At 42.3% G+C, this 18,478-nt stretch overlaps 1 protein-coding gene across 2 annotated transcripts in view; it reads left to right on the top strand.

The window, feature by feature from the left end:
- The window catches only part of CCNY (cyclin Y), a 203,840-nt gene that overhangs the window by 3,342 nt on the left and 182,020 nt on the right, over nt 1-18,478 (top strand). The gene's annotated exons all lie outside the window — the stretch shown is intronic.

The following is an 18,478-nucleotide window of genomic DNA, read 5'->3' as shown; positions in this document are numbered from 1 at the left end:
GCCTCCCAAAGTGAGCCACCTGTAATCCCACCTGTAAACTCCTTAATAGTATTGATGTCTGAATCCAATACAAGAGGTACAAATGAAACACAAACAAAACTACAAAAGTAATAAAAATTAAAATTGACCTGACCTGACCTGACTTAACCTTTTAACACTTCTTGAGTAACAGATACGTGTATTCATAAGGTTCCTTTTCAACAAATGAAAATACATCTGGGAGGAGTCAGGGGTTCTCATTCATGTTCACACCCAACGATTGAGACTTTTGCTTTGATGTTGGGTTTGTTTGACGTCACGCAGTGCTTTCTCAAATTGGACCCTTAGAAAGAAAAAAATGTTGACCTCAAAGTTGTGACTTAAGACTGTTTTTATAATGTTGCATATATATGAGCAAATATAATATTAAACTCCTTAATATTATTGATGTCTGAATCCAATACAAGAGGTACAAATGAAATACAAACAAAACTACAAAAGTAATAAAAGTTAAAATTGTGGTCACCGGTGAGAGACAGATGGTGTTGTTTGCTGAAACTATATTGCATGTGTTAGGTTTATAGTAGTAGAAAGATGTAGCTTAAGATCCACTTCTACTTTTGACTAAAGTAACATGATTGCAGGTAAGATTTTGTTCGCTAAATCATACTTAACCAAACTGTCTCTAACGCTAATTTTTTCTATATGTTGTTAGTTGGCCAATTAATTTCTTTCTATTTGTAGTAGACATGGGGTCTGGCTCTTGCTCAGGCTGGTTTCAAACTCCTGACCTTGAGTGATCCTTCTACTTTGGCCTCCCAGAGTGCTAGGATTACAGGTGTGAGCCACCGCGCCTGGCCTTAATCATTTTTAAGGACAGTTATGCATCCCACAACAATATTTTGGTATAGGACAGATCCTGTAAGATTAAAATGGGCCGGGCATAGTGGCTCACGCCTGTAATCCTAGCACTCTGGGAGGCTGAGGTGGGCGGATTGCTCGAGGTCAGGAGTTCAAAACCAACATGAGCAAGAGATTAATTGGCCAAGTAATATATATAGAAAAATCAGCCGGGCATGGTGGCACATGCCTGTAGTCCCAGCTACTTGGGAGGCTGAGGCAGGAGGATTGCTTGAGCCCAGGAGTTTGAGGTTGCTGTGAGCAAGGCTGATGCCACGGCACTCACTCTAGCCTGGGCAACAAAGTGAGACTCTGTCTCAAAAAAAAAAGAAGTTCTAAAATTGATTGTGAGGATGGTGGCAATACTCTGAAATACCAAAAACATCAAATTTGACACTAGAAAAAAGTCAATTAGATGAAATGTGAGTTACATTTCTGTAAAGCCGTTTTCGATAAAAAAAGATCCTCATATTTCTAAATCTCATGGTTAAGTTTCGGTTCTCCTTTTTCTAGACTTCTCGGCAACAATTTACAGTTGTTCACTTTCCCCTTCATAAAATACTATCTTTGCTTGGCTTCCAGGATTCCACTGTTCTCTTACTTCATTACCTCCTCCTCCTAATTCTGTTTTTGTTAGATCTTCCTCACTTTAAATGAAGGAGTGCCCCAGGGCCCGGCTTTGAACTTCTTTTCTTGTCTAGCTAGACTCAAGTCCTCCCTGACCTCAGCTAGTCACATGGTTCTAAATATCATTTATGTGCTAACAGCTCTGACATTTATATTTCCAGCCTTGACCTCTCCCTGGAATTCCAGCTCACATAATTAACCATTTCCTTGACATCTCAAATTAACTGTATACTAGAAGACTCAAACTTAGCATAGAGGAGACTGAACTTTTGATTTTTCTACCCCGCCTAAATTAGATCCTCCCTCGGACTTCCCTTCTCAGTTAGGGGTAACTTCATTCTTCCAGTCGTGGAAGTCAAAAACGTTGAGCCATTCTTGACTAGAAGGGGTCTCTTATTTCCCCTTCTAACAAATTCTATCAACTTCATGTTCAAAACAGAATGAGAATTTGTCTGCTTCTTGCTAGTTCCAACACTACCAGTTTGGTCCTAAACACTATCATCTCTCAGCTGGATTTTTTTTTAAGAGATGGGGTCTCGCTCTGTCACCCAGTGCAGTACTGTGATCATAGCTCACTGTAGACTCAACCTCCTGGGCTCAAGTGATCCTCCTGCCTCAGCCTCCCAAGTAGCTGGGACTACAGATGCATGCCACCATGCCCAGCTAATGTTGTTGTTGTTATTTGTAGAGATAGGGTCTCACTATATTGCCCAGGCTGGTCTTGAACTTCTGGCCTCAAGCAATCCTCCTGCCTCAGCCTCCCAAAGTGCTGGGACTATAGGCATGAGCCATGGCGCCCTAGTCTTATCTGGATTATTTCAATAATCACTTCATTAGCTTCTGTTTTGACTCTTGTCTTCTACCCCTTGTCTCAGTCTACTCTCCACTCAGCAACCAGAGTGATCCTTTCAAAATATAATTAGACTCCGTTATGACTTTCTATTCAAAATCCCCCAATGGCTTCTCGTTTCCCCCAAAGGAAAATCCAGACCTTATCATGGCTCACAAGGTCCTCTGGCTTCTGACTTCCCCTCCTACCTCTTACTTTCTTTTTCACTTATTTCATCCAATCATATCAGCCTCTTTGCCATTTCTCAACACTTCTACCCCAGGGCCTTTGCACTTGCTTCTTCTGCCTGGAATGCTGTTTTCCCAGATACCTGCAAGATTCTGGATTCTGCTCAAATGTCATGTGATCTGAAAAGTATTCTGATTGCGCTGTGTAGAATTCCATCCCCTGGGCACTCTCCACGCCATAGCCCGCTTCGATTCTTCTTCATGGTGCTACGCTACATGATATATCATTCATTCATTTCTGGACATTTTTTTTTTTTTTTTGAGACAAAGCCTGGCTCTGTTGCCCAGGCTAGAGTGAGTGCTGTGGCATCAGCCTAGCTCACAGCAACCTCTAATCCCTGGGCTCAAGCAATCTTCTTGCCTCAGCCTCTGGAGTAGCTGGGACTACAGGCATGTGCCACCATGCCCGGCTAATTTTTTCTATATATATTTTTAGCTGTCCAGCTAATTTCTATTTTTCTTTTTTAGTAGAGTCAGGGTCTTGCTCTTGCTCAGGCTGATCTCAAACTCCTGAGCTCAAACAATCTGCCCACCTTGCCCTCCCAGAGTGCTAGGATTACAAGCATGAGCCACTGCACCCGGCCTTTGGCATATTTTTATTGAGCACCTAGAATGAAACATCTCTAAGAACGAGGACTTTTTTGTTTGCTGATTTGCCCCCAGCACCTGGGAAGTTATATGAACAGAGAACAGGTGTACTTTCAATGGCTGGAGAATAAATAATTAGATTACTTGGGGGCAGAAGGCAGGTCCCAGTAGCCTGAGGAGTAAATGGGAGATAAGAAGTAGAAGAACATTTTTACAGAGTTTAGCTACCAAGAGGAGGCAGGAGATCAGGCATTCACAGGTGGTGGGGGAACAGGGCTGGAGACAGGAGGTTTTTTTTAAGCAGGCAGAGTCATGGTGTGTTTAAACAAGGATGGATAGGCTGGGCATGGTGGCTGACGCTGTAATCCTAGCACTCTGGGAGGCCGAGGCAGGAGGATTGCTTGAGGTTAGGAGTTCGAAACCAGCCTGAGCAAGAGTGAGACCCCTGTCTCCACTATAAATAGAAAGAAATTAATTGGTCAACTAAAAATATATATAGAAAAAATGAGCCGGGCATGGTGGCAAATGCCTGCAGTCCCAGCTACTCGGGAGGCTGAGGCAGGAGGATCGCTTGAGCCCAGGAGTTGGAGGTTGCTGTGAGCTAGGCTGACGCCACGGCACTCACTCTAGCCTGGGCAACAGAGTGAGACTCTGTCTCAAAAAGAAAGAAACAGAGGGCAGGAGGAGAAAGCTCAAGTGCAGATCCCGAAGGGGAAACAAGTGGTACATCGAGGCTCCCACCCAAACGCAGGCTCGCTCTGTGCCCGCCTCCCCTGCCAGCAGGCGTCTGCTGCGGATTGAAAATCAGGTAGACTTCGTCAGCGCCTGTTGTCCTGTACTTGCAATGACGTAGAGGCTTTTGCTGGGCTGTTAGGACACATAAACTGTAAATCGCTGCTTTACAACAAATGACAGCAGAGAGATAAATCTTACTGTGCTCAAGCTTAGTATGCCCGAGAGAGAGAGTTCCGGCTTGTAATTTCCTGCCAGAACGTGTTGCAAGGTTGTATTTCTTTGATCGTTGCGATTCGCTGTGCATAGAGTGAACTTCACCTGGGCCTCGCCATCCCACTGGGATCATTTAGGTGCAGCTCTGCAGTCTGCAGCATTAATGAAGGCCGTGGACTCTCCCCGAGGCCTCAACCAGCTTTTGATTCATGCATTTCTAGGAACTGTGCTGGTGAACACACTTGGGGATAATTTGGTGTGCTGTCACTGATGATATTAGACCATGCATCAAGTGCATCAAGCAGAAGTAGACACTAAAATCTTTTGGTTTTGTAATTCAGTGCACAGAAGATGAGCTATAAGTGGATTAAAAAAACGTTCAGGGGGGAAATGGGCATTTATTGAAACCTTAAAATCTGTACCCCCATAATATGCCGAAATAAAAAAAAAAAAACCAAAATAAAAAAAAACACACACAAAAAAGTTCAAATAGTTCTTTGCACACACCAGAAATATTAGTTAGGGACAGTCCCTGTGATTCGATGAAGTCAATGGTGGAGGAACAATAGGAGCTTTGTGTGCGGGGTGGGGTAGTTTTGATAGTAGGTAATAGGTGATGGCAATGAAGGCTCCAACCACCTCCAAGGGATAATGTATTATTCCATAAAGGGTTTTGTAAGACAAAAAAAAAAAAAAAAGCTTTATTGAGGAATGCTTTACATACAGTAAACTGCACATATTTAAAGTGTACAGTTTTATAAATGTTGATGTATGTGTACATCTGTAAAACCATCACCATAATCAAAAAATGAACACATATATTCATCACTCACAAAGTTTTCTCTTGCTCCTTGGAAATCCCTTCCTCCTGCTCTGCCTGAATTGACGCACATGGAGTCGTACATCGCATTCCCTCATAGCGTCTCTTATTTTCTGTGGAATCTGTAGTGACATCAATACCCTTCCTCACTCCTGATATCGATCATTTGTGTCTTCTCTCTTTTTTTTTTTTTCTTTGTCGGTCTTTCCAGAGATTTAGCAGTTTTATCGATCTTTTCAAAGGACTAGCGCTCATTTTCTGTATTGTTTTATCTGTATTCAATTTTGGTGATTTCGTCTCTGATCTTTGTTTTCATCCTGCTGCTTGCATTCGTTTTATGTTGCTCTTCTTTTTCTAGTTTCTTTGATTTCTAGTTTCATTGATTTGAGACCTTTTTCCTTTTCTAGTACAAGGATTTGATGGTATAAATTTCCCCTTAATCACTTTTCCTTTTTTTTTTTTTTTTTTTTTTTGAGACAGAGTCTCACTTTGTTGCCCAGGCTAGAGTGAGTGCCACGGCGTTAGCCTAGCTCACAGCAACCTCAAACTCCTGGGCTCAAGCAATCCTCCTGCCTCAGCCTCCCAAGTAGCTGGGACTACAGGCATGCGCCACCATGCCCGGCTAATTTTTTGTATATATATTAGTTGGCCAATTAATTTCTTTCTATTTATAGTAGATACGGGGTCTCGCTCTTGCTCAGGCTGGTTTCCAACTCCTGACCTCGAGCAATCCGCCCGCCTCGGCCTCCCAGAGAGCTAGGATTACAGGCGTGAGCCACCGCGCCCGGCCACTTTTCCTTTTTTTAAGACAGAGTCTCACTCTGTTGCCCACGATAGAGTGCCTGGTCAATGTCCTGTGTACTTGATAAGGGTGTATATTCTGCAGTGTGGAGTAGAGTGTTCTATACACGTATGTTAGGAATAGTTTGTTTTACTGTTGCTGAAGTCTCTATTTCCTTGTTTATCTTTTGTCCAGCCAGGCAATAGAGTGAGACTCTGTCTCAAAAAAAATAAATAAATAAATAAAAATAAATAAAATAAAATAAATTTGGAATGTTTTCAAGCTGTTATTTCTTTTAATATTTCTTCTTCTTCTTTTTTTTTTTTTTTTTTTTTGAGACAGAGTCTCACTCTGTTGTCCAGGCTAGAGTGAGTGCTGTGGTGTGAGCCTAGCTCACAGCAACCTCAAACTCCTAGGCTCAGGCTATCCTCCTGCCTCAGCCTCCCAAGTAGCTGGGACTATAGGCATGTGCCACCAAGCCCGGCTAATTTTTTCTATATATTTTTAGTTGGCCAATTAATTTCTTTCTATTTTTTTAGTAGAGACAGGATCTCGCTCTTGCTCAGGCTGGTTTTGAACTCCTGACCTTGAGTGATCCATTGGCCTCAGCCTCCCAGAGTGCTAGGATTACAGGCGTGAGCCAACCGCACCCAGCCTTCTCCTTTCTTTATGGTGCTTCCATTACATGTATGTTGGTGCACTGAAAGATATTTTACACCTCTCCGAGGTTCTACTCATTATTTTTCATTCTGTTTTCTCTCTGTTCCTTGGATTTCATAATCTATCTTCAATTTCACTGATTCTTTCTATGACTAAGTCAAATCTATTGAGTCCTCTAGTGAAGTTTTCATTTTCATTATTGTCTTTTTCAACTCTAGAATTTCTGTTTTTTTTTTAAATATAATTTCTATATCTTTGTAGTTATTACATTGTCATTGTAGTTTCCTTCTTTTTTTTTCTTGTAGCCTCATTTCTTTAATTGCAGTGAAATACATATAACATAAAATTTACCATTTTACTCATTTTTAAGTCACAGTAAGTATGTTCATGACGTTGTGCAACCATCACTGCTATCCATTTCCAGACCTTTTTCATCATCACAAACAGAAACTCTGCACCTGTCAATCAATAACTCCCTATTTTATCCACTCCCCAGTCCCTGGTAACCTCTTCTACTTTATGCCTCTATAAATTTGCCTATTCTAGGTACCTCATATAAGTGGAATCATACAATATTTGTCCTTTTTTGTCTGGGTTATTTCACTTAGCTTAGTCTTTTCAAAGTTTATCCGTGTCACAGTGTATGTCAGAATTCCATTCCTTTTTTTTTTTTTTTTTTTTTTTGAGACAGAGTCTCGCTTTGTTGCCCAGGCTAGAGTGAGTGCCATGGCGTCAGCCTAGCTCACAGCAACCTCAAACTCCTGGACTCAAGCAATCCTGCTGCCTCAGCCTCCCAAGTAGCTGGGACTACAGGCATTCGCCACCATGCCCGGCTAAATTTTTGTATATATATTTTTAGTTGGCCAATTAATTTCTTTCTATTTATAGTAGAGACGGGGTCTCGCTCTTGCTCAGGCTGGTTTCCAACTCCTGACCTCGAGCAATCCGCCCGCCTCGGCCTCCCAGAGAGCTAGGATTACAGTTGTGAGCCACCGCGCCCGGCCTTTTTTTTTTTTTTTTTTTTTTTGAGACAGAGTCTAGCTTTGTTGCCCAGGCTAGAGTGAGTGCCATGGCGTCAGCCTAGCTCACAGCAACCTCAAACTCCTGGGCTCGAGTGATCCTTCTGCCTCAGCCTCCCAGGTAGCTGGGACTACAGGCATGCGCCACCATGCCCGGCTAATTTTTTTATATATATATATCAGTTGGCCAATTAATTTCTTTCTATTTATAGTAGAGACGGGGTCTCGCTCTTGCTCAGGCTGGTTTTGAACTCCTGACCTTGAGCAATCCGCCCGCCTCGGCCTCCCAAGAGCTAGGATTACAGGCGTGAGCCACAGCGCCCGGCCTCCATTCCTTTTTTAAGGCCGAATAATATTCCATTATATGTGTACATCACATTTTGTTTATCCATTCATCCGTTGATAGATATTTGGGTTGTTTCTACCTTTTGGCTGCTGTGAACATTGCTCTTTAAGCATGGTTCCCTTTAGTTTTTTTTAAACTAAAATAATTGTAGCTTTGAAAATGTGTCTGTTAAATCTGACATTTAGAACCATTCACCGGAATTTTCTATTGCCTGCTTTTCCCTTGTGTATGGGTCATACTTTCTTGTTTATTTGCATAACTCAAAAGTTTTTGATGAAAAATGGACATTTTAGGTAATATAGTATAACGAATTCTAGATATTGATTCATTTTCTTCCCTCTCCAGGGCTTACTTTTGTTTGCTTTTTTTTTGAGACAAGTGTCTCACTTTGTTGCCCAGTCTAGAATGAGTGCCGTGGCATCAGCCTAGCTCACAGCAACCTCAAACTCCTGGGCTCAAGCGATCCTGCTGCCTCAGCCTCCCGAGAAGCTGGGACTATAGGCATGCGCCACCATGCCCGGCTAATATTTTCTATATATTTTTAGTTAGCCAATTAATTTCTTTCTATTTATAGTAGAGATGAGGTCTCGCTCTTGCTCAGGCTGGTTTCGAACTCCTGACCTTGTGCATCCGCCCGCCTCGGCCTCCCAGAGTGCTAGGATTACAGGCGTGAGCCACCGAGCCTGGCCTGTTTGCTTTTTTTTTTTTTTTTAATTATTTTTAAATTTCAGAATATTACAGGGGTACAAACACTTTGGTTACATATATTGCCCTTGCCCCACCCGAGTCAGAGCTACAAATGTGTCCATCGCCCAGAAAGTGCGCACTGCACCCATTAGGTGTGAATTTACCCATCCCCTCTTCCCCACTCCCACCTGCCCGACACTCGATGAATGTCACTTCCCGATGAATGTCACTTCCATATGTGCACATAGGTACAGTGAGTGGTTATATTTGTCAAAATGCATTGAAAGGTGCACCTAATATAGGTGTGCTTATTTTGTGTTAATTTCACCTAAATTTCATTAAATGAAACTACTCATAATTCTATATACCCTGTGGTCATTATCATTCATATTTTTTTTCTTTTTTTTTTTTTTTTTTTTTGAGACAGAGTCTCGCTTTGTTGCCCAGGCTAGAGTGAGTGCCGTGGCGTCAGCCTGGCTCACAGCAACCTCAGTCTCCGGGGCTCAGCGATCCTCCTGCCTCAGCCTCCCGAGTAGCTGGGACTACAGGCATGCGCCACCATACCCGGCTAATTTTTTGTATATATATTTTTAGTTGGTCAATTAATTTATTTCTATTTTTGGTAGAGACGGGGTCTCGCTCAGGCTGGTTTCGAACTCCTGACCTTGAGCAATCCGCCCGCCTCGGTCTCCCAAAGTGCTAGGATTACAGGCGTGAGCCACCACGCCCGGCTATCATTCATATTTTATATATTTACTCTTAAATCTATTTAGATACATATGTTATATAATTAAAAGTATTTCCTCTTTACAATGAAAAAAAATCAAATAATAGTTCTGGAGTGGTGACATGAGCAGTACCAGGTCAGTGAGTACTAACTTAATGGAAGCGCATGTTGCTGTTTCCTTGGTAATTTGGCTAGGGTCTCGACTAAAGTGTTTTAGTCAAGTCTGTTTCTCCTGTAGTGGGACGCCTCTGCTTTTGGAGGGCTCTGACAGTCTCCTTCCCTGATGTCTCTATCTGGCATCACAGGTAGTTGCTCAGCTTCACTAATTGCTGGCTGATTGTTCTATTGCTTATGCAATGTCCTGGGGTATAAACTGCCCCATCCTCTAATTAAATTGGGCAGGGGTACTTTTCTTGGAGGCCAGTCTTTGAAGTTTGTTGTGCCCCAGAAGGGCTGCTCTTAGCTCTCTTTTTCCTTTGTTTTCCCTGCAGAACTGATTGGCCTGCAGTCTAGCTTCTTGGTCTTACAGCACCTCCAGCCTCTTCCTAATTGCGGAGCGCCAGAGTTGCCATTGTTTTCAAGCGTGCCCCTATGCTCGTGTTTTCAAACAAAGTCAGTTCTATTTGGGAGAGTTTTGGCGCTCTCTGCTCTCATGCACTGCCTGCCTGTCATCCTGTGCAATATCGCAGAGTCCAGGTGCTGGGCAGGCGGAGTCATCTCTGATCTCCTTGGTTTGTCTCTGCATAGTGCCTCCGCTCTGCAGGCAAGCTGGGATCACGGAGATCAGAGCCCTGGTGTTCTTGATCTGTGTCCCTGTGCTAAAGCCTCTACCTTTGAGTGGATGAAGGCAGTTCCTTCCTACACTCTTGACTGCACTGTCTAGGAATTTAGCCTCTGTAACTCAGAATTGGAGGGGTGGAGGAATGCTGGTAGTTTACGCCTCCTGGTGAAATGCTGTGACCCTTTCTTGGGAACAGAGGGGAGAGGGACCCCATGTTCTTGGCCACATGTGCTTGGATGGTGCCTGCATGGTGCTGAGCTGGTTGAGGGTGGGGAGAAAAGGGAGCAGCCACAGCTCAAGTGCCATAGAGTCTTGCTATTCTTATGCAGATTTAACACATTTTCTTGAATACATGTTTCTTTTTTTTTTCTTCCTATTTTTTTTTTTTTATTTTTTTTTTTTAGACAGAGTCTCGCTCTGTTGCCCAGGCTAGAGTGAGTGCCATGGCGTCAGCCTAGCTCACAGCAACCTCAAACTCCTGGGCTCAGCGATCCTCCTACCTCAGCCTCCCGAGTAGCTGGGACTACAGGCATGCGCCACCATGCCCGGCTAATTTTTTCTATATATATTAGTTGGCCAATTAATATCTTTGTATTTATAGTAGAGACAGGGGTCTCGTTCTTGCTCAGGCTGGTTTCGAATTCCTGACCTCGAACAATCCGCCTGCCTTGGCCTCCCAGAGTGCTAGGATTACAGGCGTGAGCCACCGTGCCCAGCCTACATGTTTCTTTTTTTTTTTTTTTTTAATTATTTTTTTTATTTTGGCATATTATGGGGGTACAGATTTTAAGGTTTCAATAAATGCCCATTTCCCCCCCTCCCCCCAAAAGTCTGAGTCTCCATCATGACCATCCCCCAGATGGTGCACATCTCACTCACTATGTATGTATATACCCGCCCCCCTCCCTCCTCCCACCTGCCCAATACCCTATTACTGTAGCACCTATGTGTCCACTACATGTTTCTTTATTTGCTGTATTTCATTAGACACTGCCCAGAGACTTTAAATTGTTGTTTATGAAATAATTTTTACCAATTATGGTTGTTTTGATGGGAATAGGCCCGTGAAGCTCCTCATGTCACCACTCCAGAACTATTATTTGATTTTTTTTCATTGTAAAGAGGAAATACTTTTAATTATATAACATATGTATCTAAATAGATTTAAGTGTAAATATATAAAATATTAATGATAATGACCACAGGGTATATAGAATTATGAGTAGTTTCATTTAGTGAAATTTAGGTGAAATTAACATAAAATAAGCACACCTATTTTAGGTGCACCTTTCAATGCATTTTGACAAATAAAACCACAACCATATTCAAGATACAGAATATTTCCATCATTCCCCAATGCTCCTTCATGTCCCTTTGCAACAATCCCAACTCCAACTCTTGGCACCAGAGAATGACTGATTTGCTTTGTGTCACTATTGAGTAGTTCTACATTTTCCAGAATTTTATATAAATGATATCATAACTATATACTCTTATCTCTGGCCTCTTTCACCAGCACATGTTTCAGAGGTTTATCAATGTTATATGTATTAGTAGTTTGTTCCTTTTTATTGTGGAGTGCTATTTCATTGGACTATTTCTTTTTACTACAATTTTCTTATGTAGTTATCTATGGATGAATATTTGAATTGGATGTTCCCAGTTTTTGAAAATTATGAAAAAAGCGGACAAGAACATTTAGGTATAAGTTTTATATGGACATAGGTTTCCATTTTTCTTAGGTAAAAGTGGAATCCGTTTTGTTGAGAGGGGCTGTCCTGTGCATTGTAGGATGTTTAGCAAAATCCCTGGCCTCTTCCCACTAGATACTAGGAGCATCCCCTAATTGCAATGACCAGAAATGTCTCCAGACATTGCCAAATGTTGCGGGGGGTGGGGGGGGTGGGGGGTGGGGGGGTGGGATGAGGGGAGTGGGGGAGTAGGGGGTGGTGAGCAAAATTGTCCCCAGCTGAGAACCGCTGGGTTGTTAGTGGAAGTAATGAGCCCAGAAGCAGGGGAGATACCGTGTTTCCCCGAAAATAAGACAGGGTCTTATATTTATTTTTCCTCAAGAAGACACCCTAGGGCTTATTTTCAGGGGATGTGTTATTATTTTTTTAAGTACAGTACAACAATCTACATTGATTCAAATAGAGTGAAGTCGTCTTTTCTGGAACATCATCATAACTCTCCAAACCCCAAATTCCATCCTGAATTTCTTGTGACTCTATTTCCTTTAGAACCATCAGCCCCAATCTCTCATGTGGAGCACTAGAGCTCTCACGGGGCAGATGAGAAGGGCTGCTCGTCTTCTTTCCCGCTCTGAGACGACATGCATGGGTTGTGCAGACGCGCTGCGCAGCCACGCCCGTCACTAGGGCTTATTTTCGGTGCAGGGCTTCTACTGTGCAAATGCTTAGCAATCCTGCTAGGGCTTATTTTATGGGTAGGTCTTATTTTCAGGGAAACAGGTAGTTGCTCGAGTCAGAGGAAGAGGAACCGATAAAGTGGGTAGATGGAAAAGACATTAATTCAAGTGTGATTTGATTTAAGGGTAACTGACTCTTACTACCGTTGTTGTGTTACAATCACACATAATATTTTGGAGTTTCATATAGAAGTGTCATGTGGTATCGAACTAAAAAACCTAAGGGAACAACCTGTGAGGCATTCCTGTTTGTTTCCTCCGGAAAAATATGCAACCTTACATTGCTTGGAGAAGACTGTAGCCAGAGTTGTCAGGAAAAGGTTATGGCCAGTTTTCCTCCTGCCTGAATATATTTATCCTATGGAACTGGGCATACTAAAAGTAAACAGGTTCAAACTTCTTAAACAGGGGAAAAAAAAAAGAAATATTATAATAAAATAAAAAAAGGCCGGGCGCGGTGGCTCACGCCTGTAATCCTAGCTCTCTGGGAGGCTGAGGCGGGCAGATTGCTCGAGGTCAGGAGTTCGAAACCAGCCTGAGCAAGAGCGAGACCCCGTCTCTACTATAAATAGAAAGAAACTAATTGGCCAACTAATATATATAGAAAAAATTAGCCGGGCATGGTGGCTCATGCCTGTAGTCCCAGCTACTTGGGAGGCTGAGACAGAAGGATCGCTTGAGCCCAGGAGTTTGAGGTTGCTGTGAGCTAGGCTGACGCCACGGCACTCACTCTAGCCTAGGCAACAAAGCGAGACTCTGTCTCAAAAAAAAAATTAAAAAAATAAAAAATAAAATAAATAAAAGTAAACAGGCATCTTTTAGTGAAAATTGTCATTTTATATTTATAAAGCTTTGGTTGATTGTTCAAGAGAAAGTTTTCCTACAGTTAATGCTGTAATTCCCCCCTGCTAAGAGGTCCATTGTAAAAATTCACGGTATTGTCCTTTGGAATGTGGAGCCCTGTTCCTTCTAATCTAGAGAATGTTACTTCAAATCAGTTTCAGGACAGGCTGAGGAAACAGGAACACGAAATACATATCAGGGCCGGGTGCGGTGGCTCAGGCCTGTAATCCTAGCACTCTGGGAGGCCGAGGCAGGAGGATTGTTTGAGGTCAGGAGTTTGAGACCAGCCTGAGCAAGAGTGAGAACCTCACTCTACTAAAGATAGAAGAATTAGCCAGGCATGGTGATGCACACCCATAGTCCCAGGTACTCAAGGGGCTGGGGCAGGAGGATCGCTTGAGCCAAGGAGATTGAGGTTGCTGTGAGCTAGGCTGATGCCACTGCTGCACTCTAGTTGGGGTGACACAGCCAGTCTGTGTCTCAAAAAAAAAATATATACACACACACACACACACACACACACACACACACACACACACACACACGGTGCAAACCGTTTGGTTTTGGAAAAAAACCTACAGGTGTTGTTTATTCCAATGGCATCAGCTGACAGTGAGTTCACTGTAACCTAGTAATGTCGCAGCAGCATCTTGGGGCATATAATTGTGTCGGAGCTGCTGTTTACCCAGTTAAATAAGATAAAGATGAGGCGAGGTTGGCGCTGTTTATGGTTTGTTGCCATGGTTTCGTTTTTTCTAATCCTCCTTATGTTTGCCCCTGTAAGAAATAAAGAATGGTCATAATATCTGCCTGTCTCTCAGTGTTTTTCTTTCTTTCTTTTTTTTTTTTTAAGCCTACAGCACCCGGTCCTCCCGGGCGGTCTCCCATCCAAGCACTAACCAGCCCTGACCCTGCTCATGTCTGTCTGTCAGTATTGATGACTGGGATAGGAGGCTATTTCTAGGCAGATGTCACTGGAAAAGATGTTTGCGTGATGCCCTTTACCCTGACAATGGGGACAGAAACCCCCTGATTGGGATCTGATATCGGAGCCTTAGAGGTGACCTCCTTTGGGAAAATGGTGCCAGTCTGGCCCTTTATTAGACGTCACAAATATGCCTGAGACCATTTAGACTGGCTTTCACTTCAGTCATAAAAGTGGTTGCTATAAGTTGCAACAAATCCACTCATTTTTCAATGTTAGTTTCTTTTTTTCTTTTTTTTTTAGACAGTCTCACTCTGTTACCCTGGCTAGAGTGCCACGGCATCAGCCTGGCTCACAGCAACCTCAAACTCCTGGGCTCAAGTGATCCTCTTGCCTCAGTCTCCCGAGTAGCTGGGACTACAGGCATGTGCCACCATGCCTGGCTAATTTGTATATATATATATATATATATATATTCCCTTTTATTATTCTTTTAATTTTAATTTTATTTATTTTATTTTATTTTTTTTTTGAGACAGAGTCTCGCTTTGTTGCCCAGGCTAGAGTGAGTGCCGTGGCGTCAGCCTAGCTCACAGCAACCTCAATCTCCTGGGCTCAGGCGATCCTCTTGCCTCAGTCTCCCGAGTAGCTGGGACTACAGGCATGTGCCACCATGCTTGGCTAATTTTTCTATATATATATATATATATATATATATATATATATATATATATATATATTCCCTTTTATTATTCTTTTAATTTTAATTTTATTTATTTTATTTTATTTTTTTTTTTGAGACAGAGTCTCGCTTTGTTGCCCAGGCTAGAGTGAGTGCCGTGGCGTCAGCCTAGCTCACAGCAACCTCAATCTCCTGGGCTCAGGCGATCCTCTTGCCTCAGTCTCCCGAGTAGCTGGGACTACAGGCATGTGCCACCATGCTTGGCTAATTTTTCTATATATATATATATATATATATATATATATATATTCCCTTTTATTATTCTTTTAATTTTAATTTTATTTATTTTATTTTATTTTTTTTTTTGAGACAGAGTCTCGCTTTGTTGCCCAGGCTAGAGTGAGTGCCGTGGCGTCAGCCTAGCTCACAGCAACCTCAATCTCCTGGGCTCAGGCGATCCTCTTGCCTCAGTCTCCCGAGTAGCTGGGACTACAGGCATGTGCCACCATGCTTGGCTAATTTTTCTATATATATATATATATATATATATATATATATATATTCCCTTTTATTATTCTTTTAATTTTAATTTTATTTATTTTATTTTATTTTTTTTTTTGAGACAGAGTCTCGCTTTGTTGCCCAGGCTAGAGTGAGTGCCGTGGCGTCAGCCTAGCTCACAGCAACCTCAAACTCCTAGGCTCAAGCGATCCTTCTGTCTCAGCCTCCTGAGTAGCTGGGACTACAGGCATGAGCCACCATGCCCGGCTAATTTTTTCTCTATATATTGTTGGCTAATTAGTTTCTTTCTATTTATAGTAGAGACGGGGTCTCGCTCTTGCTCAGGCTGGTTTCGAACTCCCGACCTCGAGCAATCTGCCCGCCTCGGCCTCCCAGAGAGCTAGGATTACAGGCGTGAGCCACCTCGCCCGGCCTAATTTTATTTTTTTTACTTTGGCATATTATGGGGGTACAGATTTTAAGGTTTCAATAAATGCCCATTTCCCCCCTCCCCCCACAAGTCTGAGTCTCCAGCAAGACCATCCCCCAGATGGTGCACATCTCACTCATTATGTATGTATATACCCGGCCCCCTCCCCCCATATATTTTTATTTATTTATTTAATATATATTTTTTTATTCTTTTTATTCTTTTTTTTCCTCTGCAGAAAAGTCAGATTCTAGGAGAATATATATTTTTAGTTGGCCAATTAATTTCTTTCTATTTTTAGTAGAGACAGGGTCTCGTTCTTACTCAGGCTGGTTCTTGAGCGATCCTCCCGCCTCAGCCTTCCAGAGTTCTAGAATTATAGGCATCAGCCACTGCCCCCAGCCATTTTTTTTCTTTTTTTTGGGACAGGGTCTTGCTCTGTCGCTCAGGCTAGAGTGCAGTAGTGAGATCGCTACAACCTGCATTTCCTGGGCTCCAGTGATCCTTCCTCAGCCTCCTGAGTAGCTGGGACTACAGGCATGTGCCCCCATGCCCAGCTAATTAAAAAATTTATTTTCTGTAGAGATGGGGTCTCGGTATGTTTTCCAGGCTGGTCTCAAACTTCCGGTCTCAAGTGATCATCCAACCTTGGCCTCCCAAAGTGCTGGGCTTACAGGTGTAAGCCACCGCACCCAGACGGTACCAGAACTTTGGAAAACAGTCAGGCTATTTCTTATAAAATTAAACATACACTTAGAATACAACACAGCAGTCTTACTCCTAGATATAGACTCAAGAGAAAACATATGTCCACACAAAACCTTGTATATGGGTATATTCATAATAATTTCATTTATAATAGACAAAACCTAAATGTCCATCAACATTTGAGGTATATAAACAAATTGTAGTGTATTCACACATTGGAAAACTACTCAGTGATAAACACAAATGAACTACTGATTCATGGATGAGTGTCAAAAACATTATGCTAGGCCAGGCGCGGTGGCTCACGCCTGTAATCCTAGCACTCTGGGAGGCCGACGTGTGCGGATTGCTCAAGGTCAGGAGTTCAAAACCAGCCTGAGCAAGAGCGAGACCCCGTCTCTACTATAAATAGAAAAAAATTAATTGGCCAACTAATATATATAGAAAAAATTAGCCGGGCATGGTGGCGCATGCCTGTAGTACCAGCTACTCGGGAGGCTGAGGCAGGAGGATTGCTTGAACCCAGGAGATTGAGGTTGCTGTGAGCTAGGCTGATGCCATGGCACTCACTCTAGCCTGGGCAACAAAGCGAGACTCTGTCTCAAAAAAAACCCAAACATTATGCTGAGCAAAAGATGCCTTAGACAAGAGCACAGACATTCTATAAGGTCACATTTTTTTTTTTTTTTTTTTTTTTTGAGACAGAGTCTCGCTTTGTTGCCTAGGCTAGAGTGAGTGCCGTGGCGTCAGCCTAGCTCACAGCAACCTCAAACTCCTGGGCTCGAGTGATCCTTCTGCCTCAGCCTCCCGGGTAGCTGGGACTACAGGCATGCGCCACCATGCCCGGCTAATTTTTTTTTTTATATATATATCAGTTGGCCAATTAATTTCTTTCTATTTATAGTAGAGACGGGGTCTCGCTCTTGCTCAGGCTGGTTTCGAACTCCTGACCTTGAGCAATCCGCCCGCCTCGGCCTCCCAAGAGCTAGGATTACAGGCGTGAGCCACAGCGCCCGGCCTATAAGGTCACATTTTTATGAAACCCTAGAAAAGACAAACTGATCCACAGTGACAGAAAACGTATCCAGGGTTGTGGGAATCTTGGGGTGATCGAAATATTCTGTACTTAGAGTGTGCCGATGATGGTTACATGGGTGTATTAATTTCTCAAAACTCACCAAAACGTATGGGTAAAATGGATATATTTTGTTTTATGCAAACTGAACCTCATTAAAGTTGATTTTTAAAAATGGAAGGAAACAAGAGGCAGTACTGATATAATCAGGTTTAAATTTATAGTTCAAATTTTGGTCCTGGTTCCCTGAGATGACTACGGTCATTTTTGGCTGAATTTGGATTGCCAAAAATGTCCTCGCCATCATATCTCCAAATAAAACTTTTGTAGATCAATTTATATTATTTATACAGCTAGTTAATTCCTTACAATTTTATTGCATGTTGACACTTAAAATTTCAGACTCTTCCAGTGGTTCCGTGAGTGGGACTGAAGTGGTAGCAGACATTCTTACTGTGGCTTTCAGAATGCTGGCTGTAAACAAGTGTGCAAAAATAACCATTATTCAGAGAATTAGAATCGTAACAAAACATTTTTTACGACGACTACTGTTAAACATAGCCTAATGTTTTATTCTTCAGACCACCTCTCAGCTTTATGGAAAAAAACTTTAGGCATAAAAATAGCACTCTATAATTAAAAAAAAAAAATTCCTTACTGGTCTTTTGGATTTTTGGTTCTGAATAAATATGAGTTTTCCACTAAGCCTCTCTAGACCACTAAAGCCTAAAGTGATGCTTCCCTCTCTTAGCCGTTAGAGAAATTACTGGGTGTATTGCTTATTTGTAAATTTAACTCTTCCATGCGTACAAATCCTCTTTTCAATGGGCTCTTTAGCTCCTTGAGACCCCAGTAAATGCCTAAGTATTTGTTGGTATAATTTTGTTGTGTTGATTTATTGAATTTAAGGGATTTGTTCATATACTTTGTTTACAGGGCTTTCATT

This window comes from Microcebus murinus, chromosome 25 (genome assembly GCF_040939455.1).
Source record: "Microcebus murinus isolate Inina chromosome 25, M.murinus_Inina_mat1.0, whole genome shotgun sequence".
NCBI classification, from domain to species: Eukaryota; Metazoa; Chordata; class Mammalia; order Primates; family Cheirogaleidae; genus Microcebus; species Microcebus murinus.
This window is presented reverse-complemented; position numbering and strand designations above follow the sequence as displayed.